Source organism: Urocampus carinirostris, chromosome 6 (assembly GCF_059441175.1).
Source record: "Urocampus carinirostris isolate Australia breed hairy pipefish chromosome 6, RoL_Ucar_1.0, whole genome shotgun sequence".
Lineage (NCBI taxonomy): Eukaryota > Metazoa > Chordata > Actinopteri > Syngnathiformes > Syngnathidae > Urocampus > Urocampus carinirostris.
Window position 1 is genome coordinate 45,349,798 of NC_142354.1, and position 26,525 is coordinate 45,376,322.

General features: G+C 40.3%; 1 protein-coding gene across 2 annotated transcripts in view; it reads right to left on the reverse strand.

Annotated features, from left to right (window-relative positions):
• The window catches only part of arhgef10la (Rho guanine nucleotide exchange factor 10 like a), a 284,562-nt gene that overhangs the window by 257,548 nt on the left and 489 nt on the right, over positions 1-26,525 (reverse strand). The gene's annotated exons all lie outside the window — the stretch shown is intronic.

A 26,525-nucleotide genomic window follows, 5' to 3' on the forward strand; every position in this document is an offset into this window, starting at 1 on the left:
GGTGTCTGGGTTTTCCCTTAGAGATAAGGTGAGAAGCTCAGTCATCTGTGTAGAGCCACTGCTCCTCCGCATTGAGAGGAGGCAGTTGAGGTGGCTCGGGCATCTGATAAGGATGCCTCCTGGACGCCTCCCTCGGGAGTCGTTCCGGGCATGACCCGCCGGCATGAGGTCCCGAGGGCGACCCAGAACACGCCGGAGAGACTATGGCCCAAAAGCAGAAATAAACTATTTGCAAGAAGCAGAAATTAAATCTGACGTGAGGGAGGTGGAAGCCGCTTGTCTTTCACCCCAACACTGGGGACATTTTTTTATTTGGAATTAGTGATTTTGAGTTAGGCAGCACGGCGGCGCAGTGGTTAGCGGCACAGTTCTGAGGTCATGAGATCGAACCTCCTGTGTGGAGTTTGCATGTTCTCCCCATGCTTGCGTGGGTTTTCCTCCCACATTCCAAAAACATGCATGTCGGGTTAATTGGCCGGTCCCAATTGTCCCTAGGTGTGAATGGGCGAGCGAATTGTCTGTCCCTGTGTGCCCTGCGACTGGTTGGCAACCAGTTCAGGGTTTCCCCTGCCCACTGCCCGAGGATGGCTGGGTTGGGCTCCGGCACCCCCGTGACCCTACTGAGGATAAGCGGTGCAGATAATGGATGGATGGATGATTTTGAGTTAAACTGACAGTTTGGTAAGCGTTTTCTTTATCCAAATAATAGAAATAGGGTAAACGTAAGTGCATGCTGTGTAAATCCTCCACAAAAGGGAAAAAAAAAAAACAGCGATAGAGAAGCCCAACCAGCCCAACTCAATGATTGACAATTTAAGCCCGAGCCTAACATCTTACCTCTACCCTGTGGAAAGCCAACTGCAAAGACGTATTGAAAAGTGCAATTCTCCTGAATAGCTCCTGCATGATGTATTGGTTATGCAAATGTATTTTTGATTTCAAACTAAACTTCTCTAGCCTTTGCCCACCATTAAAGACTCATTTTTTTTGTGAGCTGAGTGAAACATTCAACAAAAGGCTTAATACGGACACATACGGCATTCCGACCTACAAAATTTTCATGATAAGAGTTAAATGGATAGAGGCAGCTAGTCAGACAGATTGCAGGGGCCGGAATGTCCTAAGCTCCTTAACAAAATCATATAAAACCACTGAGATAAAAAGCCCTACTAAAAACAAAACAACAGCCAGAAAGTAACTAAATTTTGGCGAGAATGAATCTTTGTACACAAACTATAAAGCGGTAAAATATAAGACTGAGAATTGAGCAAGAACTTGTGTGACATATGGTGGTTAGCTAGTTTGTTGTTAGCTGAATCAAAAGGTCTCAGGTAGCTTAAAAGCGGATTAATTAAGACATCCCTAGAGCCACTAACGCCATTTGTAAAAGCCTGGGACTTGTGACAGTAAAACAGTTTACAGCTTTAATAAAAAAAAAAAAAAAGCTTCCTGGACTCGGCTTGCATTTCTAACCATCCAGTTTGTCTTTGGCACATCAAAAATGTCCATGGGTCACCGTAACCTTTCGCATGGTCAGTGATTAAAAGAATTTGACATAGTCTCCCAAATCGTTTTACAGCCAATTATCTTTGAGAATTCAAACTAAATTGGTAAACAATTTCTTTAAAAGGTAGCAAAACAAGATGACCCATTCTTTGGTTTTAATATAAGCGGGTTTTACATTTCAAAATGCTTCAATTTAGCTCACAGCATAAAAGACGTGTTAACTGAATAATCCAGGTTTATAGGATGGTAAAAGAACAATTGAACGTTGATCCCGAAAATCGTAAAATTCGAAATTACTTTTTTATTAAAGCGCAATTCTCAGCTCTAAAATAAAGGCTTGTCGTTAAATCTGACTTTTGCCATCTTGAGACTTTGCTCTGCAAATTAAATGCACCTTAAAGTTCCTGCGCTGTACAAAGTGATAATTATATATCACAAACTCTCTTCTCATATTAGTATGTGGCCTAGAAGACCGTGGCAATGCTTTGCAATTCAATCGGCAAAGAGCAGATTTCCATGCCCGAGGATTAGGAATTACCCTATTTTCCGCACCATAGGGTGCGCTGGAAACTTTTGGCATACCGTAAATTCCGGACTATAGAGCGCACCTGATTATAAGCCGCACCCACCACATTTTAAGAGGAAAACCGATTTAGTACATATACAAGCCGCACCTGTATACAAGCCGCATGTGCCCACATTTAAACATGTAACACAAACACAAAATTAACCCAAACCCGACTTCAAGTCCCGCGATTGAAACTAAATGTCCTTCGTTAAGGTCCACAGTCCAAAAATCACAGCCAGCGAAATGAACGGAAAATGATACCGGTACTTAAGGTTTGATGCAGACCTGCAGAGTCCAGGTCCCGTTGAAAGTAATCCAAAAGAAAAAAGTGTATATTTCCAAAAGTAAGGGTGGGGAAAAATATATCAGATGAACACATTTACTCACGCAACTCCTTTATCTTTAACCAACTTTTTACCCCCTCTTCTTTCCTTGTCTGTCCCTCACCTTTAGCGGTCCCCACTTAAACTCGGCTCCCCGCGTTTGTTCCGCCCCTCATTTTCTGTTCCCCCGCAAAACATATCAGAATAAGTGTCTAAAATAAATACAGATAAATACATTACAAAAATATACAGTTGCAAATACATATTATACATGGGTTACACATATTTACAACGAAAGACGGTACACCGAGAGTTTTCAAAGCTTTAATAATAATAATATAGCTTTGACAGGGCAGTTAATGGTAGCAACACTCGAGCGCCTCTAGCGGCCGTTAGAAAAATGACATAAATTGGCCGCATCACTAAATAAGCCGCAGGGTTGAAAGTTAGGGAAAAAAGGAGCGGCTTATAGTCCGGAATTTACGGTACATTTTTCATACATAAAGTAAGGCGCCCGGACTGAAAGGCCCATGAAATTGAAGCAACAGGGGGAGGTACTTTGGTTATTTGTGTATAACCGTTTGGCTCTCAATGCATTATAAGGGGTCGCTGATTAAAACCACAGAATGTTGTTTTGCATCGGGAGTAGAACCTAAATCACAGAAGTGAGAGCATTGACAATTTACCACTAGTGGTAAATCTGATTATAATTATCAAACTATTTTTACTCACGGTACCAGAAACGCTGATTTGCAAAGTGCATTTTGTTCTGTATTTGATAGGTTAAAAAATATCTCCACTTCTTTAACTGTGTGTCAATAATATAATATATGTAATTAAAAACGCTTGTATAGTATTTTGTTAAAAGACTCTGTTTTCTGTTATTCAGAACGTTATTGACGCACATGAAGAAAGGTGGAAAGACTCTTAAACAATGTTCCCTGTCATTTTCCTTACGGGTCTGCGCGTTCACACAAAGTCGGTGAGCAACGCTTGAAACAACAGTGAGCAACGGCAATCCCAAGTGTGGCAATTAAATCATTATCAAACATGTCCAAAACTTGACATCACGTTACATTTTGCTGAGTTTCCGGTAATTTTTCACTTTTGAATGAATTGACTCATGTACGATTGCAAAGGTTGTACGGCCAACAAACGTCATTTGTTTTTACAATTCTTTCACAAGATTTCCATTTCTTTTTTTTCCTGGTATCTTTTGTCGCATAATACTAACATTTTGGGGGGCTTATTTTGTCGGTTGCACGATACACAATTGTATTTAATCACATATTTTAGTGGAAGTACAATGTTGGCAACAAGATTGACTTGGTATCATTGGAAATTAGTTGAATGTAACACAAACTTTTTCTTCTTTTTCCCTGTTTTTTTCTATTTTCTTTTGATTCCTTTAAGAAAAATCTAATTGTGTTTATTTTTTCCGAGCTGTTACTTTTTTATTTTTGTTCTCTATTTACTTTTTTCCCTTTGTTTCTTTTTCTTTTCTTTTTCCTGGCTTTTTTCTGAATTTTTCCTTCTTTTTTCTCTTCCTTTTGTTTCTTTTTTTCTCAGCTTTTCACTACTTTTTCACTCTAGTATTTTTTTCTTTTTTGTTCTATTCCCCCTTCCTTTTGGTCATTTTGTGCAAAATTTTACATCATATCTGGTCATATAGGGATGAAAGAAGCAAAAACAACCTAAAGAGCTGTTTAGGACCCGAAAGAGCCGATTCCTTTTGGTGAACCGAGCCGAGGAAGCCTGTTTTCGAAAAACTCTGTACTCTCTCTAACTACTGACTTGACTCAACTTCGTTCTACTTCGACCTTGACTTCAAAATACGAAATCATTTAGAACACAACGTCAGGGGGACCTTTGTATTTTTACCTTCATGCACTGTAACTGACTGAATTCGCTTCTTAATTAGCAATTTTGAGCCCTGGTTTTTGTAAGCTGGCTAGATTTCCTTGTGCGCCGAGAATGTTTAGAGGGAACATTGCATTCAGAATGAACGATGCAAAACTGTGTTTCTAGAGGTAACGTGTTGGAGCTCTCACTGCCCAGGTTTAAATGCCGTTGCAGCAGCGAAAATTTTTGATTTATCAATCTTGCTCAAATACAATAGAGTACTGTAAAACCTTGTTTTTTGGGGGGTTTGAACAATTTTATTGACACTATTAACTTCAAATAAACAATGTGAGTTTTGAACATTTTTTTCCGACATTTTTAACAGCAAGTTTTAACACACAATTTCATTATATCATATCCCAACAGTAATGAACACCACTGCAGCATTTCCAAACGTATCTTATCTTTCAAATGTTTGGCCAATTAGGGCTTTTTTGGTTTGCTTCATAGTCAGGGTTGGGTAGTGTTACTTTAACTTGATTACTTTCAATTACTTTTGGATTAATCCAATACCAAATATGCTAATAAAAGACAAAAGAAACGAAATATGAATAAAATGATGACTCACAACACGTGGTAAGCTTCATCTCCTGGCTTTGATCTCTTGGATCTCCGGCAAAACGAACATCAAATGCGACAGAAACAAATAAATAAATCCAAACAGCTTGCCAACATCATTTTTGTAGTTCCATGTGTTCCGTTACTCCCCAAGCCTGCACAAAATTTTGTATTTTTATTCCGATTTAGTTTATTTTGTCTTTTATTAGCATATTTGCTATTGGAGTCATCCAAAAGTAATTGAAAGTAATCCAGTTAAAGTAACCCCACCCAACCCTGCTCATAGTATGGAAAATACTGTATATCTGTCAATTCTAACAAAATAATGTTACTCTCAATGTCAGCATAAATGATTTACATACATGTTTGTTAAAAAAAAAAAAGAATCTCATGCTCGGAATATCCTATTTTTCAGGTATGCAATTTGGAGTTTATTGGGACCAATTCAAATCATAAGCTGTGTGCAGCTGTCATAAAAATAAAACCGAACAAGGCAAAGATCTTAGTACAAGAAGAGAAGATTCCACAAGCGGTCTCATCCTCTGAGTTTCTCCAGACGACTCTCTCCCTGCCCCCAGCGAGCTACAATGAGCCTTCTGTGGGGAGAAAAGCTCTGGTGGGCCTGCAGAAAAGCATTGTTTCTTCAATCCTCACTGCGCTACTCATTAGCTTACACGTCATTCGGGCCACGGCTGAGCTCTGTGCTTTTGACATTGCTCGTGTGAAAGTGGAGGGACACTTCCTCTTGGTGGGGCGGCAGATGACAGAAAAGCCCAAAATAAAAACTCAACCAACTTTTGGTTTGGTGGGGCTGTATAATTGAAGATGTTTATCCTGAAATGTGACCAAATATGGAAGGTGGCTGCAAACAAACACACTTGTGTGTTTCCTTATCACCGCTCAGAGCCCTTGAACAATGTGTTTCTTGTAGATCTTTGACTGGTTTATGTTTTTTATTTCATTGATTGAAATGTTATTGTGGTGGCGTACAACGACTGGGATAAGTGTGCTGTCATGTTCCACGGGTGGTAATGCTGAGGGTCTAAAGATATTTCTTTTCTTTTAGTATCATCTCCTGTATCATATAAAATCTCACTGGGGCGGCAGTGGCTCAGGTGGTAGAGCGCTCGTCTTGGGATCAAGAGAGTTCGAATCTCGGCTCCTCCGTGTTACATGTCGAACTGTCCTTGAATAAGACACTGAACCCCTAATGCCCCCCGACCATGGCTGCACGGCCGCTATTGGGAAATGTGAAGCACACTGTAAAGCGCTTTGGGAAGTCTTGACTTGAAAAGCGCTATGGAAATGCAGATCATTTCATTTCATTTCAACTGAAAATAAAAAATGCCGGTAATACTAAATCAAGCACTGCCACAATATGTGAGTACAAAAATTGAGTTAAGTATTGGAAATGATTCATTTAAAGATCCTAATGACTTGCAGGGTGTGGGATATCCGGCATCGGGGATGGGTGGGATTAGGCAGTTGATATCACCCAGCAGCAAAATAGTCACACAATCATTGCATCTTGGTTAGAAACCAGTAATGAAAACAAGCAGAGGTCCGAAGACATCGGAGCAAAGCAAATAGCCAGAATATATTAAATAAACTGCCGTCTTAAGTTCCCCAGCTTTGCCTACATTTCTACTTGCAATTTGGAAGGAGGTTATCTTGGACTTCCTGTCACAATAAACGACTAGACATATTCAGAATTCTTGGCACTGTAAACCCATCAACCAAGAACGCCCAAAAACTGCATTTTAGGTTTTAAGCAAAAGAAAAATACAATAGAACAAAATGATGTTGTAATGACATCATGTCAAACCCTAGGACCTTGACTCAGCCTCTTGGCTGAGAGCAAGTGTCTCGGCCCCTTGGCTTTGTAGCGTATTATGACTTGACCGATAACGGATAATGGATAATTGATAAAAAATATAGAACAATAAACATTGCAAAATCCCCCCGATTGCCCCCCACCTAGGCAAGCACTGCCACACTGCCATGAAATCGAGTTCTCTGACTACTGGAAATTTTTTGGGGGGTTCGTATTTGCCTCAGTTGCCAAGATTTTAGTTGCAGCTAGCCGGACTTTGGCTAATGTTTACATGCCAACAATACATAACTATCTTAGTGCCATTCAGGCTTTTTAATTACTAAACACAAACTTTGTGTGTGGCATTCCAAAAGTTTATCGGCTGGCGCTAAGCTATGTTTGAGCAGAGTTTATCGAGTTATTCACTTACAGTGTCTGAAACTCATGACAAAAAGTTAGCGGACATCAGGGCGGACAACTCGGTAAAGGTGCCTGCCCGGCCATAAAGTTGCCTGCTCCATTTTTCACAACTCGAAACACAATCGGACGACTCATCGCAAAAAAAAAATATTGTTGCAAAGTATTAAGGATTGATCATCAGAATATATAACAGCACAACACTTTGAAATTAAGTTTATTACAAATCTATGACATCGCTGTTTTCCATCTGCCATCAGTATGTACCTATGTATGTATTGACTCATCTTCATTCATGCAATGTTTGCCTATGTTTACGTTTTGTAGCGTCATTCATTTTGTTAGCTTCTTTTGAATATTTCTTCTGAGGCTGAGGCTTGATTCCTAACCACTTCTCCAATTTTCTTGTGTTTTCTGTGCGTCTACTTTGGAAAATGATATGCAAATGCACGACTTAATAACGCTCGGGAAAGTCCGGAAGCACGAATTATTCGATGCAGGCTTCTGTTTGGCTGACAAGTATGCAAATTGCAAAACGAACCGAAATTCCGAAATTTCCAAACCAAAACAGATATTTCGAAATCGGAATAAAGCTAACGTTTTATTTGATTTTGAAAAAAAAAAAAAAAGAAATATTTTTTCTTTTTCCTTGGCGGAGACGTTTTGAAAAGTTGTATGCCCGACGTAAAAGATGCACGCCCCGGGTGTCCAGGCAGATATTATTTCAGACACTGGTTATTACAATTATTATTTTAGGCAAATATGTGGGTGTTGAGACCCATTAACATCCCGCCAGTGGAACAAAAAATCATTATTGGCTATCCTAGTCTGCCGGTCAAATTTATATGTGCCATAGCTTCCGTCCAAGTCTTGCTGTGTTGCTTTGGTTGCCAATGAAATGAAATGATCTGCATTTCTATAGCGCTTTTCAAGTCAAGACCTCCCTAAGCGCTTTACAATGTGCTTCACATTTCCCAATAGCGGCCGTGCAGCCATGTAAGGCGCTAACCCGCTTATTGGGGGTGTTAGGGGTTCAGTGTCTTACCCAAGGACACTTCGGCATGTAACACGGACAAGCCAGGATTCGAACTGGGATCCCTTAATCCTAAAACAATCGCTCTACCTCCTGAGCTACTGCCGCCCCAATGAATGGGACGCTCCGATTGTGGTTGCGTCATATCCTTTGGACAAATGCGGTTTTCGAACACTATTTGAAATGAAATGAAATAATTTGCATTTATATAGCGCTTTTCAAGTCAATGAATGTTCACACACACACTCACACACCAATAGCGGCCGTGCAGCCATGCAAGGCGCTAACCTGCTTATTGGGGGCAGTAGGGGTTCAGTGTCTTACCCAAGGAAACTTTGACATGTACACGGAGGAGCTGGGATTCGAACTGCGATCTCTTGATCCCAAACGAGCGCTCTACCTCCTGAGCTACTGCCGCCCCGGACACAGATGGCAAGATGACCTTGTATAGTTAATTGTGGGTCAGACATGACGGACTTTGTTGTGCATTTTATCCATGAAGTGAATACGGAAAAGAGCAAGGTTGCATTCACCAATTTCATACAAACTGTGATTTATGGATAAAGAATAAATTTGAGCAGGAGCCTATGATCGTGATCCCTCCTCATATTACACAAATGTCATCAGAACATGTTTGTGAACGAACCAATCACTTTGTTTGCATGAAACAATTTCTGACATAAGTACGGCGAAAGTTACAGAAACGATCATGTGACCTTCGGCAAAACTGAGCAATTACCGTATTTTCCGCAAAATAAGGCGCACCTAAAAGCCTTTATTTTTTTTTTTCAAAAGCTGACCATGCGCCTTATAATACAGTGCGCCTTATATGTGGATCAATATTAAGTCGCAAAGTCTTGCAACTAAGGCAAGCAGCGGCCGACTCGATTTTCCCCCGAAGGCGAAGTCGTCCGCGGTGTATGCTGGGATTTATATACCGGCGTTTCATTTCCTAACCAATGTGTCAATCATCATTTGAATCAGTCACTATTGGCTAAAGTTATTCGGAGGTAAAGGGGGCGGATCCTTTTGATCATTTACAGGCTCGCATAGGCTAAAGGGGCGAAACAAAGCCTGCAATTGGCTAAAAAAGATGAATGTGAATCACACGTTGGGTTGCACTACGGCATAGAGAAAACATTTTGTACTAGTCTGTATTTGTATTTTACTCTCCTGGATTTATTACACTCACGGTTGTAAGAAGACCATGGTTACGTATCATTATTAAACGTGATGGCTGCAAGAGAACTTAGGTGAGCTATGCGGCTTTATATTTTCCCGGTATCATGTTTTAGAACAATCTTGATGTTTCTGTGATGAGTCTAATTTTAAACTCAATTCAACCCCGTTTCCCTGCACAATAAAATTCTTACTTTCTTAAAATGGAAACTAAGAAATGTTTGGCATTTCATGGATCCCAAGACTTTAACCTTCCGAATGATATTTGGAACAATGCATTTGAGTGACATCGTACGGACACCGCATTCGCACGTGTCTGAGACACGTATTTGTTTCTTTGCACGCTTTCGGAATGTTAAGGGGGTAATAAGTTGGACTGAACTATCTGACTGTTTTGTCCACGTTCCCATTGTAGCGCCTTATAATCTGGTGCGCCTTATGTATGGAAAATATAGGACCAAAAACTATTTTTTGGGGGTGCGCCCTATAACCTGGTGGGCCTTATAGTGCGGAAAATACGGTACTCATTTATCGCATTAGATTCAACCTAGTTCATCAGTTCCCTCCGACTTTTTCTTTATGACTATTCACTCTCCGATTCATTAATACAAATGCCCTAAAAATATGTACAGGAGAGAAAATAAACACTGTTCAGTGCAGCAGCTACATTAAATCTATCTTTTATCATAACATGCTTCTTGACTCATGAGTACAAAAGTAGAATGAATTTGCTTGTGCAATTTAAAACACTCAACAGCTTTACTCGCAACTCAATCAATGTAAAAATATGTTACACGTTTTACTGTGGAAAACGTACATGTACTTACTTGAAAGAAATCTTAGCAGAGGGGTTCTACTGCCGCGGCAACAAAACACCGGAACAGTTCAAGAGAGATTGCAATACAGAGGACACATTTAAACAAATGACTGGGGTTTTACACTATGTATGAATTCATAGTTCGCCAGTTTTTGCTTATTGCTCAAATTAATAGTTTAAAAAAAATGTGAGTGCAACTTTTTTGACACCAAATTGTCATTATTACCCGATGACTTTTCTTTTTAACAAAGATTTTCCACACTCCAAACTTTTCGTCAGGCAGATCTGCCATTGTTGTTTTGGTCTTACTGTAGTCCCCTCCTATGCAATTATAAAGATTTCCTTCAACAGTGAGCTCAGCATTTGACAGTGCCCATATGTGATGCACACAATCCAGTCATTGAAGTTTTAACAACGAGCTCCAACACGTTGGAGCACAGGAGCAATGCTGACTAACTTTTGGATGCTTCTTCTACGCCTTAGCCTGCAGTGGAATGTGTGAAAGAAAACAGCCACCGCATTCCAAGTCCGATTCAATACACAAACGGGAATTATTTTTACACACATATATTTTCGGGCACGAGAACATTTTCTGGAACATGACAAATGTTAGGATAATCCTTCTAGGAAGAATCATCAGGGTGCATGGTGCGGTTTCTTTTTCCTATCTGTGTCTTTATCATTTTTTATTTCCGACTCGGTCATGGAAAAAAACAGATAAGGGGAACTACCGTAAATTCCGGACTATAGAGCGCACCTGATTATAAGCCGCACCCACCACATTTTAAGAGGTAAACCGATTTTGTACATACACAAGCCGCACCTGTATATAAGCCGCATGCGCCCACATTTAAACAAGTAACACAAACACAAAATTAACCCAAACTCGACTTCAAGCCCCGCGATTGAAACTATATGTCTTTCATTAAAGTCCACAGTCCAAAAATCACAGCCGGGAAAATGATACCGGTACTTAAGGTTTGATGCAAACCTGCAGAGTCCGGGTCCCGTTGAAAGTAATCCAAGGAAAAAAGTGTATACTTCCAAAGGTAAGGGTGGGAAAAATATATCAGATGAACACATTTACTGACGCAACTCCTTTTTCTCTAACCAACTTTTTACCCCTTCTTCTTTCCTTGTCTGTCCCTCACCTTTAGCGGTCCCCACTTAAACTCGGCACCCCGCGTTTGTTCCGCCCCTCATTTTTCGTTCCCCCGCAAAACAAATCAGAATAAGTGTCTAAAATAAATACAAATAAATACATTACAACAATATACAGTTGCAAATACATATTATACATGGGTTACACATATTTACGAAGAAAGACGGTACACCGAGAGAGTTTTCAAAGCTTTAATAATAATAATATAGCTTTGACAGGGCAGTTAATGGTAGGAACACTCGAGCGCCGCTGGCGGCCGTTAAAAATATGACATAAATTGGCCGCATCACTGAATAAGCCGCAGGGTTGAAAGTTAGGGAAAAAAGTAGCGGCTTATAGTCCGGAATTTACGATAAATTGTTTGCATAGATTCTTTAATTGATTGTCCTCCATTTCTCTAATAAATGTAATATGGGCGAATCTCACAAGTCATTGAAAACCCGCAACATGACAACAGAGCGTGGCATTGAAGGAACAGTGTGTATTACTTGACGAGTAAATATCGCTGTATTGTGTTGTAGAACTGAAAGCCAGTGCTAAAAAGCACAAAGAAGAACACAAACTACGGAGACTCAAAGTGACCAAACAGCATCATTTTTTCTTTCATTTACAGGGGCTTTAGAAAAAACTAACCAGATAATGAGGAATATCTTCTACCCAAGAGCCTTTACCACCCTGAACTCCCAACTGCAGCATTCCTAAACACAATGTACTCTGCGTCTGCCATTGTGATTATGCACAGATTAATTATATTATCATCGATAAATCTTTTTGGGCATTTTATCCTTTTAATTATATTATTATATTATTAGTCTTTACTTCGCACTGAAAGGAGAAGCCCTCCAATTTTGTTGTAGGATTGTATAATGATAATAAGAAATGTATTTATGCTTTGTTTTGCCTAGCCTTTCACACGGTATTTGTTTTCCTGGGTATCAATAGCAGCAAGATGTCGGAAAACTATGTCAGCTCCCTCTTGGTGAGCCTCATTTTATGTAGAATAAATACACTTTTCTCGACTGACAGACATTTTTTAAAAAATCCACACACTGTCCCTTTAAGCCTGCTGTCGAATAAAAAATACTGCTGTGCATTTCATCAAAATTCCACAACAATTTTGATCATCACACTCGACCAATGTTCCCTGTAATTTATCACAGGTCTGAACGTTCACACAAAGTCGGTGGGCAACGCTTGAAACAACAGTGAGCAACAGCAATCCCATGTGTGGCATCTAAATCATTATCAAACATGTCCAAAGCTTGACATCAAGTTACATTTTGCTGAGTTTCCGGCAATGCAAAAAATCGTTTCACTTTTGAATGAATTGACTCATGTATTATTGCAAAGGTTGTACGGCCTACAAACATCATTTGTTTTCACAACAATTCTTTCACAAGATATCCATTTCTTCTTATTTCCTGATATATTTTGTCGCATAATACTCACATTTTGGGGGGCTTATTGAGTCAGTTGCAAGATACACAACTGTACTTAATCACATTTTTTTTAGTGGAAGTACAATGTTGGCAACAAGATTGACTTGGTATCATTGGAAATTATTTGAGCGCAACACAAACGTTTTCTTCCTTTTCCCTGTTTTTGTCTATTTTTTTTAATTCCTTTTAAAAAAAATCTCATTGTGTTTATTTTTTCCTAGCTCTTACTTTTTTTCTTTTTGTTGTCTATTTCCTTTTTTTCTTTTGTTTCTTTCTTTTCTTTTTTTCTGTCTTTTTTTCTGGATTTTTCCTTCTTTATTCTCTTCCTTTTGTTTCTTTTTGTCTCAGCTTTTCACTACTTTTTCATTCTGGTATTTTTTCTTTTTTGTTCTATTCCCCCTTCCTTTAAGTCATTTCGTGCACAATTTTACATAATATTCTGTCGTGTAGGGATGAAAGAAGCAAAAACAACCTGAAGAGCCGTTTGGGACCCGAAAGAGCCGGTTCTCTTTAGTGAGCCGAGCCGAAGAAGCCGGTTCTCCAAAAACTGACTTTACTCAACTTCGTTCGACTTTGACTTCAAAATACCGCATTTAGAACACAACGTCAGGGGAACCCGTGTATTTTTACCTTCATGCACTGTAACTTTGACTTCATTCGCTTCTTAATTAGCAATTTCGAGCCCTGATTTTTGTGAGCTGGCTAGATTTTCTTGTGCGCTGAGAATGTGCGGAAAGTGCGCGATTGCGCACGCGCGCAGCTTAGAGGGAACATTCCACTCGACGATTACAAAATAAGCCCAATCTTTTTTTAAAAGGGTGATTGCACTATAAAATCCTATGGCAGAAATACAACCCGCAAACGTGTTTCCTAGCAGACAGAGACAACATTTTGAGTGCAATTGGGGCCGTTTTGAAATTGATCCAGGTCCGCTAAGATAGAGGACCTAAGGTAGGGCTTAAAAGCTCAAGGCAGGTAGCCCGTGCAGATGAAAGACTTTTGAATGAGTCATAAAAGAACTCCAGCTTGGACAAAACAAAGAGCGCCAGGAGTGAAGAGGGCAAAGGCTATTCTTCTTTCGAGTAAGGGAATTAGATGACAAAATGGAGACAAAACCGACTCCTACACACCCATTCTCTGACCTACATACAAGTCTGAAGAAAAAAAGAAATCCGCCCATTGGTGAGCAAACATGGTAAAAATTGAGTGACGCCATAAAGCGTGGATGTAGAAGAGGTTATATTGGTAAAAAACAAAACAAAACAAAAAATATGAATAAAATGATGACTCACAATGCTGTATTTTCAATTCGAGTCAAAGGAGAACGAAGTTGAGTAAAGTTAGTAGAGAACCGGCTTCTTTGGCTCGGCTCACTAAAAGGAAGCTTTTTCGGGTCCTAAACGGCTCTTCAGGTTGTTTTTGCTTCTTTAATCCCAACATGACCAAATATTATGTAAAATTATGCACAAAATGACTTAAAGGAATAGGGGAATAGAACAAAAAAGAAAAAAATACCAAAATGAAAAAGTAGAAGGAAACATTTTGGAAGTAAGCTATAAAAAAGAAAAGAAAGAAATGTAGGAAAAAAGTAAGTACAGAACAAAAAAAAAAAGGAACAGCTCGGAAAAAGTAAACGCAATGAGATTTTTTTTAAAGCTCGAAATTGCTAGTTAAGAAGAGAATTAAGTCAAAGTTACAGTGCATAAAGGTAAAAATAAACGGGTTCCCCTGCCGTTGTGTTCTAAATGCGGTATTTGGAAGTCATTTGGAAGTCAATGTCGAGGTAGAACGAAGTTGAGTAAATCAGTAGAGTTTTTCGAGAACCGGCTTCTTCGGCTCGGCTCACTAAAAGGAACCGTCTCTTTCGGGTCCTAAACGGCTCTTCGGGTTGTTTTGCTTCTTTCATCCCTATATGATCAAATATTATGTAAAATTGTGCACAAAATGACTTGAAGGAAGGGGAGGAAATAGAACAAAAAAAGGAAAAAAATACAAAAAATGAAAAAGTAGTGAAAAGCTGGGAAAAAAGAAACAAAAGGAAGAGAAAAAAGAAGGAAACATTCAGAAAAAAAGCCAGAAAAAAAGAAAAGAAAGAAACAAAGGAAAAAAGTAAATAGAGATCAAAAAGAAAAAAGTAACAGCTCGGAAAAAATAAACACAATAAGATTTTTTAAAGGAATTTAAAAAAATTGAAAAAAACACGGAAAAAAGAAGAAAAAGTTTGTGTTGCATTCAAATCATTTCCAATGATATCAAGTCAATCTTGTTGCCAACATTGTACTTCCACTCAAAAATGGGATTGAGTACAGTTATGTATCTTACAACCGACTCAATAAGCCCCCAAAAATGTTAATATTATGTGACAAAATATGTCAGGAAATAAAAAGAAATGGATATGTTGTGAAAGAATTGTAAGAACAAATGATGTTTGTAGGCCCTGCAACCTTTGCAATCGAACATGAGTCAATTGATTCAAAAAAGAAAAATCATTTTGCATTGGCGGAAACTCAGCAAAATGTCAAGTTTTGGACATGTTCGATAATGAATTATCTTGCCACACTTGGGATTGCTGTTGCTCATTGTTGTTTCAAGCGTTGCTCACCCACTTTGTGTAAACGCTCAGACCCCTGGAAAATTACAGGGAACATTGGGGGGAACCGTTGTGAGTACCATCATGATTACCGTACCGGAATGTTTCTCCAAGCCATAAACACCACAGAAAATCCTCCCCATGTGAAGATAATGGTTTTAATGCTCTTATAGACATGATCCAGCTAATGGCTCCATGTTAAAGCTCAACATCCAGTACTCTTACAAATCCCGTTGCTGCAAATGTAACCATGCTTTTAAAATGCAAATGCTATCACACTCACAGTTGGATGTGTCTGGTTCAAATCAATTGGATGGATCTGTATAGTATTCATGTGTTCTCCCCCAAAGTGTTTTTACTGTTCACCCTCTCACAAAAATTCCTTTCACAGGAAGTCACTTATTTTCCTTCACTGGCATCCAGAACGTGTTTGGTGAATCAATGACTATTCCTGTTTACACTGATTAGTAATTGTATCACAGTCCTGCTCCAAGGGGAAGATTTTCCCACAGCCCAAATCTGCTTCGTTTTATGTGGAATCAAAAAAGGGACCAGCAGGTTGGTTTGGCCGACAATGAATTTTGATGGTTTTTCTCTAAAGCAGGGGTGTCAAACTCGTTTTAGCTGGGGGCCACATGCTAGGAGAAAAAAATATCACAGGGGCCAGACTAGTAGGTTTAAGAGAAAGAAAGAAAGCATGAGAGTGGGAGAAAAAGAGACAAAAGAAAAGTGAGAGAGATAAAAGAGAGAGACACAGAGAGAGAGAGAACCCAAGAAAAAGGGAAACAAGTGAAAAAGAATAGAGATACAAAAAGAATGAGAAAGAAGTGAAGAGAGAAAGAAAGTAAGAGAGAGGCATGGATTAAACAAATGAAAAACAGAAAAAGAAAGAATGAAAGAGAGAGAAAAGGATTAAGCATGAGAAAGAGAGTAATAGAGGGAATTGAAAAGAGGGAAGGAAAAGAAAAAAAAGATGATAAAGAAACAGAGAGGGTGAATGGGAAAAAGAAAGAGAAAGAAAGAAAGAAAAAGAAGAGAGAGAGAGAGAGAGAAATACTACTACAAATGCTTTTTGAGTGGTGCCTGGCTTGGGTGACATCAAGTGGACACAAACTGCATCTCATTTTTCTCTTCCGCTTCTCTCAGTGCTGTCTCACGGGCCGGATCAAAACCCTTGACACATGTGGTCCAAAGGAAGCCTAAAATGTATTTTATGTGTGGCAAAATTTGTATCTGACAAAAAAAATTAAAAATGTAAACCCAAAATTTTAAAATGTTGTCAACAAATTTGTTTTTTGGGTGAAATCTTTGAATATGATACACATTCCCAATGCATAAATTATATATGATGTGCATAAAAATATGCCCCTTCTTTTAAGATAAAAATGTCATCAATATCATTTTACTTTTTACTTTATAGGTTTTAGTTTAGGGGGTGGTGTTATAATAATAGTTCGTAGTCTGTACAGCCGTTTGAGACTGAATGAGATTAAAGGCTATACAAATGACCTGACTTAACTTTATATATTTTATTAAATTACTTCTAATGATTTGAGCAGCACTTTTTGTTTCCTTGACAATTCTTAACTTTGTAGTGTTTGACTATGTCATGCCGATTTGGTTCGTAACGGTGCAATGTTCAACAAAAAATATTTTAAAATGATGTAAGATACTTTTGTGGAAATGGACTCAAGCCGCCCTCTGCCGGACAAAAGTGGTACTACAAGACCTACAACTTCACAACGAGATCCAATGCACTTCATTGCATAAATCCAGCAACACGACCAATCCATGAGGTAACTAGTTGCCAACGCTTTGATTAAATCGATTACAATCGATTTTATCGATTCGTTGTTGCGCCCTTAGTTTCAGGTTTGTGTCACAATATTAATTAATAGTATTAAAGAAAAGTAGCTATTTTGACTGGCCCACAAGGATTATGGAGCACTCGGACTTTACAAACAGAGGTAAACCCACCATAAAATTTAAAAAAGAAACGCCAGTAGTGAAACTAAAACACGAGCAAGACGTAAGAGAGAGAGTCACAGATGAGGAAATGCACATTTTTGGACTTTCCTCAGGGCAAACAATTACACAAGACTCAGCAGAGTAGTTCCCAAAACAGTGCCAAGAGTTGATGATCTGCGGCGTATCCTTCCGGCCTGCCTAAAGATGTGAACTCTTGGAATGACGATTTAGCAATCTTAATCCCAATGCCAAGGTCTTAAAGACAAACTAAGAACACTGTTCAAAACTATACAACCAAGAGTATAAAGCGCTTTTCAAGTCAATGACTTCCCAAAGCGCTTTACAATGTACTCCACATTTCCCAATAGCGGCCTTGCAGCCATGTAAGGCGCTAACCTGCTTATTGGGGGTATTAGGGGTTCAGTGTCTTACCCAAGGACACTTCGACATGTAACACGGAGGAGCCGGGTTTCGAACTGCGATCTCTTGATCCCAAGACGAGCGCTCTACCTCCTGAGCCACTGCCGCCCAAAGCGGTAGGCCTCTTAAGGGACGTAACGCCGAAGTCTAACGCGTAAAGCAGTAGTGTTGGCATGTGTGGTGTTTAGTAAAGATCCCTTGTCATGCGTGATTATAATATGTAGAATAGCTTACTAAAGTAGAATCTGGACAAAGCCGAGTACTAAAAAACAGCTAAAAATTTGGAGTTTACATTTTTTTTACTGATACAGACCGCCTCAGAACACAAAGTCTGGATCTGGGACCCGACCAAACTTGTTTTACATCCCTAGTCTAAATAATACACCGACATAAACTTACATGACTTCAGGGTGGCCGTCAATTATTATTGATAAACAGATCAAAAAGGTTTCAATATTACCGTATTTTCCGCACTATAAGGCGCACCTAAAAGCCTTTATTTTTTTCAAAAGCTGACCATGCGCCTTATAATACAGTGCGCCTTATATATGGATCAATATTAAGTCGCAAAGTCTCGCAACTAAGGCAAGTAGCCGCCGACTCGATTTTCCCCCGAAGGCGAAGTAGTCCGCGGTGTATGCTAGGATTTATACACCGGCGTTTCATTTCCTAACCAATGTGTCAATCATCATTAGAATCAGTCACTATTGGCTAAAGTTATTCGGAGGTAAGGGGGGCGGATCCTTTTTATCAATTACAGGCTCGTATAGGCTAAACAGGGATCAGAATGGAGATTTTCATTTTCAGCTGAAATAGCCAGGGTCCAGGAATAAAGCAGGGCGGAGCCCCCCCTAACCCCACCCCCCACCCCCCAACAATGCGGCCAATTTTTCTAACGGCCGCCAGGGTGCGCCAGAGCAATAAAGGAAAGAGTGAGACAGTCGGATTTTGAATTTGTTTGCTACGCAAGAGAAAAAGTGAAAAAGTCGGAATGCCTTTGGGGTTCAAAAACAGCGGAAATCAGCGGATCCGCGGAAAATTCTGATCCCTGGCTAAAGGGGCGAAACAAAGCCTGCAATTGGCCGAAAAAGATGAATGTGAATCACACGTTGGTTGGGTTGCACTACGGCATAGAGAAAACATTTTTTACTAGTCTGTATTTGTAAAGATTTTACTCTCCTGGATTTATTACACTCACTCATTATTGAACGTGATGGCTGCAAGAGAACTTAGGTGAGCTATGCGGCTTTATATTTTCCCGGTATCTCGTTTTAGAACGATCTTGATGTTTCTGTGATGAGTCTATTTTTAAACTCAATTCAATTCAAAGTGTTTATTGTCATATGCACAGTAAAGAACCCCGTGTCCCTGCACAATCAAATTCTTACTTTGCTGTCCACACAGTTGCCAGCAAAAAAGAAAATGGAAACTAAGAAATGGTTGGCATTTCTTGAATCCCAAGACTTTAACCTTCCGAATGATGGAACGATGCATTTGAGTGACATCGTACGGACACCGCATCCGCACGTGTTCTCGACACGTATTTGCGTCTTTGCAAGCTTTGGGAACGTTAAGGGGGTAATCAGTTGGACTGAACCATCTGACTGTTTTGTCCACGTTCCCATTGTAGCACCTTATAATCCGGTGCGCCTTATGTACGGAAAATATAGGACCAAAAACTTTTTTTGGGGGGTGCACCCTATACCCCGGTGCGCCTTATAGTGCGGAAAATACGGTACTCAGTTGCTTTATTTTGAAGACAAATGCAATCATCCTGAGTGTAGAAGCATCGGTTTAGCTTTTAGCTGCCTTGCTACAGTATATGCTGTCAATGCATGCTTGCTAATAACTTGACTAATATGATGGATATGCTGGCAGAGCAGCAGTGTTCACGTGGTTGCTGTCACATTGAAGTGAAGGTCACTCATCGGTGCTTTCAGAACAATGGTGCCCAGCTCTCATAGCCCCTCACTGTCGCAAGAAAAGGATGGGCTCATCGCTTTGTCCAAATAAAAAATTGCATGTTTCTTTTTATCATGAAAAATAGTAGCAACTGAAACAACTGGATTTTATCGTAAGCTCTTGTACTTTCTTTTGTTTGTTGGAAATTAATTCAATTTATCACGGACAATTCAGTTTCACCTTGTGTGCTTAACCATCCTCTTTTACTTATAAGGTCAATATACCAAGCCCTTGTATTTGTAAAGTATAGCAGTATTTAACTATAGGTTTTGCTTCGACGCCCCTACCCCCATTAGTAGTCAAGCGCACACCTAATAATAATAATAATAATAATAATGGGGCAGCACGGCGGCGCAGTGGTTAGCGCTTGTGCGGCAAAGTTCATGTCTTGGGAACCTCCTGCGTGGGTTCAAATCCAGCTCCAGACTTCCTGTGAGGAGTTTGTATATTCTCCCCGTGCTTGCGTGGGTTTCCTCCGGGCACCCCGGTTTCCTCCCACATTCCAAAAACATGCATTTCAGGTGAATTGGCCGGTCCAAATTGTCCTTAGGTGTGACTGAGCGAGTGAGTTGTCTGTCCCCGTGTGCCCTGCGATTGGCTGGCAACCAGTTCAGGGTGTCCCCTGCCCACTGCCCGATGATTGCTGGGATGGGCTCCAGCACCCCCGCGACCCTACTGAGGATAAGCGGTGAAGCTAACGAGATGAGAGATGAGTTAATAATAATGATAATAACAATGCAGTGTTCTGGTTTGCCCTTGTCCCTGCGTCCTAGACGCATTATTTTTGCTGGGGACGCATAGTCTCAAATCAACGTGCGTCCCCGGGACGCAACTTTTTTGCCCAAAAAAAAAAAAAAAAAAAAAAAAAAAAAAAAAAAAAAAACTGAAAACTGTTGCAAAAAACTACCTCACACGAATGTAAAATGGTACTCACGTACATGCTGTCTGCACTATGTTTGTTCACTGCTCAAAACAGACACAGCACAAAAAACCTGAAAACTTGTGCCAACACTACCTCATACGTATATAATGGTACTAATGTCTATGTTCTTGCACATGTCGACTGCACTACGTTTACTGCTCACCTTGCACAATGTCTGACCATTTCCTTTTTTCTGCACTATGTTGTCTATGTTTGCACCAATGCATATGCTGACTATTTGTTGCACTATGATGACTTTGCACCAAATGCAATATTGCACAACCCTTACGATACCAACGGTATCACGACAACACTGTATGTAACATCCCACATGCCGACATTTCTTGTGTAAATACCATGTAAATTATAACTATAGCCTTATCCCCCTTGTTTTATAACCTTATCTTCTCTGTTCCTTTATCTTCTTGGCTCATACCTCATTGTGAATGTGTAAAACTGGAGTGTCATGCCCAATTTCGTTGTCACAATATGTTAACCCATTTTGTAACAATGACAATAAAGGTATATTCTATTCTATTCTATTCTAAAATTGTCATTATTAGCCGATTACTTTTTTTTAACAAAGATTTACCGCAAGGCAGCACGGCGGCGCAGTGGTTAGCGCTTGTGCGGCACAGTTCATGTCATGGGAACCTGTCGTGGGTTCAAATCCAGCTCCAGACTTTCTGTGCGGAGTTTGTATGTTCTCCCCGTGCTTGCGTGGGTTTCCTCCGGGCACTCCGGTTTCCTCCCACATTCCAAAGACATGCATTTCAGGTGGATTGGCCTGTCCAAATTGTCCCTAGGTGTGAATGAGCGAATGAGTTGTCTGTCCCTGTGTGCCCTGCGATTGGCTGGCAACCAGTTCAGGGTGTCCCCTGCCCACTGCCCGATGATTGCTGGGATGGGCTCCAGCCCCCCGCGACCCTACTGAGGATAAGCGGTACGGCTAATGAGATGAGATGAGATGAGATTTACCGCACTCCAAACTTTTCGTCAGGCAGATCCGCCATTGTTGTTTTGGTCTCGCGGTTCGAGTTTTCGTCTGCACGCCGATCTCGGCCAACGAGATCTCGTTTCTTGGAGATGACGTCATTGTTGTGGTGCTTGTCGTTGAGGGAAGGTGAAGGTTAAGTATGCCTCCGGAAAACAGTTAGTATTAGTTAAAAATCAACACAAAATTGGTAATTTTTTCAGTGTCAGTAATGAGTCGAAACATAATGCATAAAGTGATAAAAATGGCAATAATTTCGGCACAAAAAACGGCGTAGAAATTCACACCTGTCAACCTGTACGTTTTTGCCGTACAAAGTGCGTTTATTATGCATTTTAAGACGTGTACGACGTACAAGAAAATCTGTACGGAAAAACACAAATTTGTCAATGATGGGTACCATCCGGTATACACGGCTATCACGAAACGGCAAATCAATCAAGTCAAACGCGTTCGAGTTGTGTAGTGAAAGGAAGTCCGTCTTTTTTTAGAGAACCGGATTTTTTGGCTCAACTCATTAAAGAGAGCCGGCTCTCAAACAGCTCACTTGCTTTGATGATTGATATTACGAATTATGTTGTATAAAGAAGTTAAGTGCTCAATCATTATTTGAATCGATCAATATTGGCTAAAGTTATTCGGAGGTCAATGGGCGGATCTTTTTTATCATTTACAGGCTGGCATAGGCTTAAACGGCAAAACAAAGCCTGCAATTGGCCGAAAAATATGTGTCAATCATCACTTGAATCGATCACTATTGGCTAAAGTTATTCGAATGTCAAGGGGCGGATCCTTTTTATCATTTACAGGCTGGCATAGGCTTAAACGGCAAAACAAAGCCTGCAATTGGCCGAAAAAGATGAATGTGTATAGCACGTGGTTGACGGCATACAGAAAGCATTTTTTACTATTCCGTATTTGTAAATATTTTATTCTCCTGGATTTACTACACTCATGGATATAAGAGGACATTGGCTGCACATTATTATGAACACAACGACTTTGGTGAGCTACTCTGGCTATTTATTATCCCTGTATCTTGTTTCAGACTGAACTCGATGTTTCTGTGATAAGCGGTGCAGATAATGGATGGAATGGAGCGTCTATTTTTAAATTGAACTCAATTCCAAGTGTTTATTGTCATATGCACAGTAAAGTTGCGAGCGAAAAAGAAAATAGAAACTAAGGAATGGTTGGCATTTCTTGAATCCCAAGACTTTAACCTTCCGAATGATGGAACGATGCATTTGAGTGACATCGTACGGACACCGCATCCGCACGTGTTCTCGACACTATTTTTTCGGGGTGCGCCCTATAACCCGGTGCGCCATATAGTGCGGAAAATACGGTAAATTATTCCAAAAGTCATAACAGAATGTGGTGTGTCTTGGGCAAGTACAGCGTGGCTTCCCTCTCCAGACCGTATTGTTGGTTTTGGGCAACACACACTCTCCTGCTATTGTGCAGTCTTCAACACTCAATGTTCCCTTACTTTACTGCGTGGATGGCACACAAATCCCGTTGTGCAATATTTGCCGGCTTGGTGGCGTTGTCAAGCCAGCCTTCAAGCCTATCAATGGAGGCCTGTGCACGTTGTGGCTTCCGAGGGAGCGTGAATGGATTTTGCTGTGACTAAGAAGACAGCAATGCGATACAGTGAATTTGCGTACTCCCATCAAGATGGAGGAAATGCAAATCGGGACTCTGCTCTTTCCCCTTTAACCCCCTTTTTCCCAGCCAGGGCCCCAAAAGAAACAGAGTGGTGTCCCCCTGGAAGACAAAACTGACTGTTTATATCATTGAAAATGATTTACAAATGACTGAATAACAGATGACTGGTAAAGCACAGCTACCAAACAGTTCTGGAGTTTTAGGTTCAAATAAACCCAAACAAAGTGAAATCAATGATTCCCCAGATTCTCAATAAATCCCACAGCTCATTTATTTTGTTAAAATCACATAGTATGGGTTATCAAAGAGTGTACGGCCTAAGACTGTGATATTCAATACTCAAATTGTGACCACTAAATGATATAAAGTAAACAAAACCAGTTAACCTTTTAAATTGTACAATTTCTAATGAAGTCCTTTATTTATCTTAAAACAAAAGGCCTGAATGCCTCTGTTAAATGGTCTATGTCAGGGGTGTCCAACCTTTTTATCTATCAGTCTACCCTGGTCATATCCCTCGAGAGGGGTGACCGACAGCAAGACAAACACGAACACAAAAACAAAATTAAAAAAGGGGAGAAGTAGCAAAAAACACACACAAAAATGCCCAAACACCCAAACAAGTGAAGCACCTCGGCACCTGAGTCGGTCATGCTTTCATCTCTCCAGATGAAACGGGACACAAGAAAGCGGCCGTGTCACTCGGCTCAGGGTGACACAACACACTCTTCTGTTCAGCAGGGCCCGACAGCTTTCACTGGTTTACCCCTGCCGCATCATACGGGTGCCCAGCCCATCCTTAAGAACGCGTCCACAATCCCACTATCCTTTCACAACACCTCTCCACTCATTCCTATCACCAACAAAATGAAATGAAATGAAAATTGCATTTCTATAGCGCTTTTCAAGTCAATGACTTCCCCAAGCGCTTTACAATGTGCTCCACATTTCCTAATAGCGGCCTTGCAGCCATGTAAGGCGCTAACCTGCTTACAAGAGCTCTAGCTTCCACTACATATAGCAAACATGGTCTTGTTAAATTCACAACAGTCCAGTGAATCAAACCATGTGAAATATTTACTCGAAAACACACAGAAATAGCTTCAAAATTCAAATGACGATTGAACCATTGGTTAGACACTGAAATTCCAAACATAAATGTATGCATATTTGCAAGGTGTATTCAAATCAGAGAGAAAAATAAACATGCGTAATGCAACTCTGGATCAATTTTTACGCGTGATTATCACACACAAGTATGCACAATCAGTGAATGATTTCTGGAAAGAGAACATTGGCAACTTTTTCAACACGTTTAAAAATTAGCCAAAGTTAAATACACAGTTGCAGAAGTTTTGGAGCTGTAAACTGGTCATCTCCATATGGCCACTTTTGAAAAGCCATGACATACCTTAAGAAAAATGTGTAAAATACAATATTTCGATTTTCAGATAGTGATTTGACCTGGGATCTGGTATGGTTTCATGCTATTTTGCCAGATTTTTTAGAAAACAAAACAGGATCCAACGCAGGCAGATTTACAGACTAGGCATTTCTCAGAGTCAAACAGAACTTGCAGGAATCTCACAGAAGGTTTCACCAAACAAACGCTCAGGAAAAGCACAGTTAGAAGGAACGCGTTTAAGTACTCCAAAAAGCAATCAGTCAGTGTCCATGGGCGGGGCCAATTGGGCGCCGCAGCAACCACGCCAGAATCCGCCGCCCTCCCGGCTGGGACCGACTGGGCGCCATGGCAACCGCGCCAGACGTGACACACCTGACAGGCAACTGGCACAGCCAAACGAACTATGATGATTTTAATTCAAACTCATAAACCACACCCCCAACATTGCATATTACCGAATTTTATTGCAATATGTATTCTGTGTAGCACTATCTAGATACTCTATAGAACACGCTACAGTGGGTATAAGCACGTCACATTGGGTATTTGTATATTGTATTTTTTTTTGCTTTATTATTGTATTGTTCTCAGCGCAGGGATGCTGCTGGAAATGTGAATTTCCCTGCAGAGATGAATAAAGTATCTATCTATCTATCTATCTATCTAACCTCAAAACCCGCAATTTAAGTTCAGTGTGAACATAGCAGTGTCAGTAAGACAATAAAAAGCAAAACTAATGGAACATATTTTTAATTCTGTGTGACCCTGTACTAAACAACCCACAGCCCTGTATTTGTCCATGGTCCGGTGGTTGAGGACCACTGAACATGATAGTAGGAAGTTGAAAGCATGAACAGTACAGCACTGAAGACAGGGATGACGATTTACACTGAAAAACAATGGCGACCAGATGATAAAGCTGCTGTATCTGAGTCAAATCAAGGAGGCTGCTCCTGCTCTCGGTAACCATCAAAACCAGTACTATCTGATTCATGTAGGGGAGCAAACCCCTACCCAAAGCAACATCCTGGAGATGGATGGAAGCCGTCAGGCTGCACTTTACACCACAGACACACCACAGAAAGTGATGCTCCTACCACCCTGTGCCGCACAGTTTTGAGGTTGTAAGATCAAACCTCCTGTGTGGAGTTTGCATGTTCTCCCCGTGCTTGCGTGGGTTTCCTCCGGGCACTCCGGTTTCCTCCCACATTCCAAAAACATGCAGGTAATTTAGATGGTCCAAATTTTCCCAAGGTGTGAATGAGCGAGCGAATTGTCTGTCCCTGTGTGCCCTGCAACTGGTTGGCAATCAGTTGAGGGTGTCCCCTGCCCACCGCCCGAAGATAGCTGGGATGGGCTCCAGCACCCCCGCGACCCTACTGAGGATAAGCGGTGCAGATCATGGATGTATGGATGTTTCTACAGATCTAGACTCAGTACTATCACTCGCCATTGCCCGTCAATGCCAAAATCTAATTCATCTTTAAAGAAAGGGATGATAGATAGATGCCTAGATAGATAGATGCCTAGATAGATAGATAGATAGATAGATAGATAGATAGATAGATAGATAGATAGATAGATAGATAGATAGATAGATAGATAGATAGATAGATACTTTATTCATCTCAGCAGGGAAATTCACATGGCGCTTTTATCCAACAACAACGGCGTCCAGATGATAAAGGTGCTGTATCTGAGTCCGAACAGGAGGCTTCTACGGCTACTGGTAACCATTAAAAACAGTACAATCTGATTCATATGGGGAGTGAACACCTATCTGAAATATTGCTTGGAGAGAGATGGGTGCCCAAGACACACCACAAGAAACACTCGTTTTATGTTGTAAAAAGGAATAGTTGATGCCAATTTACAT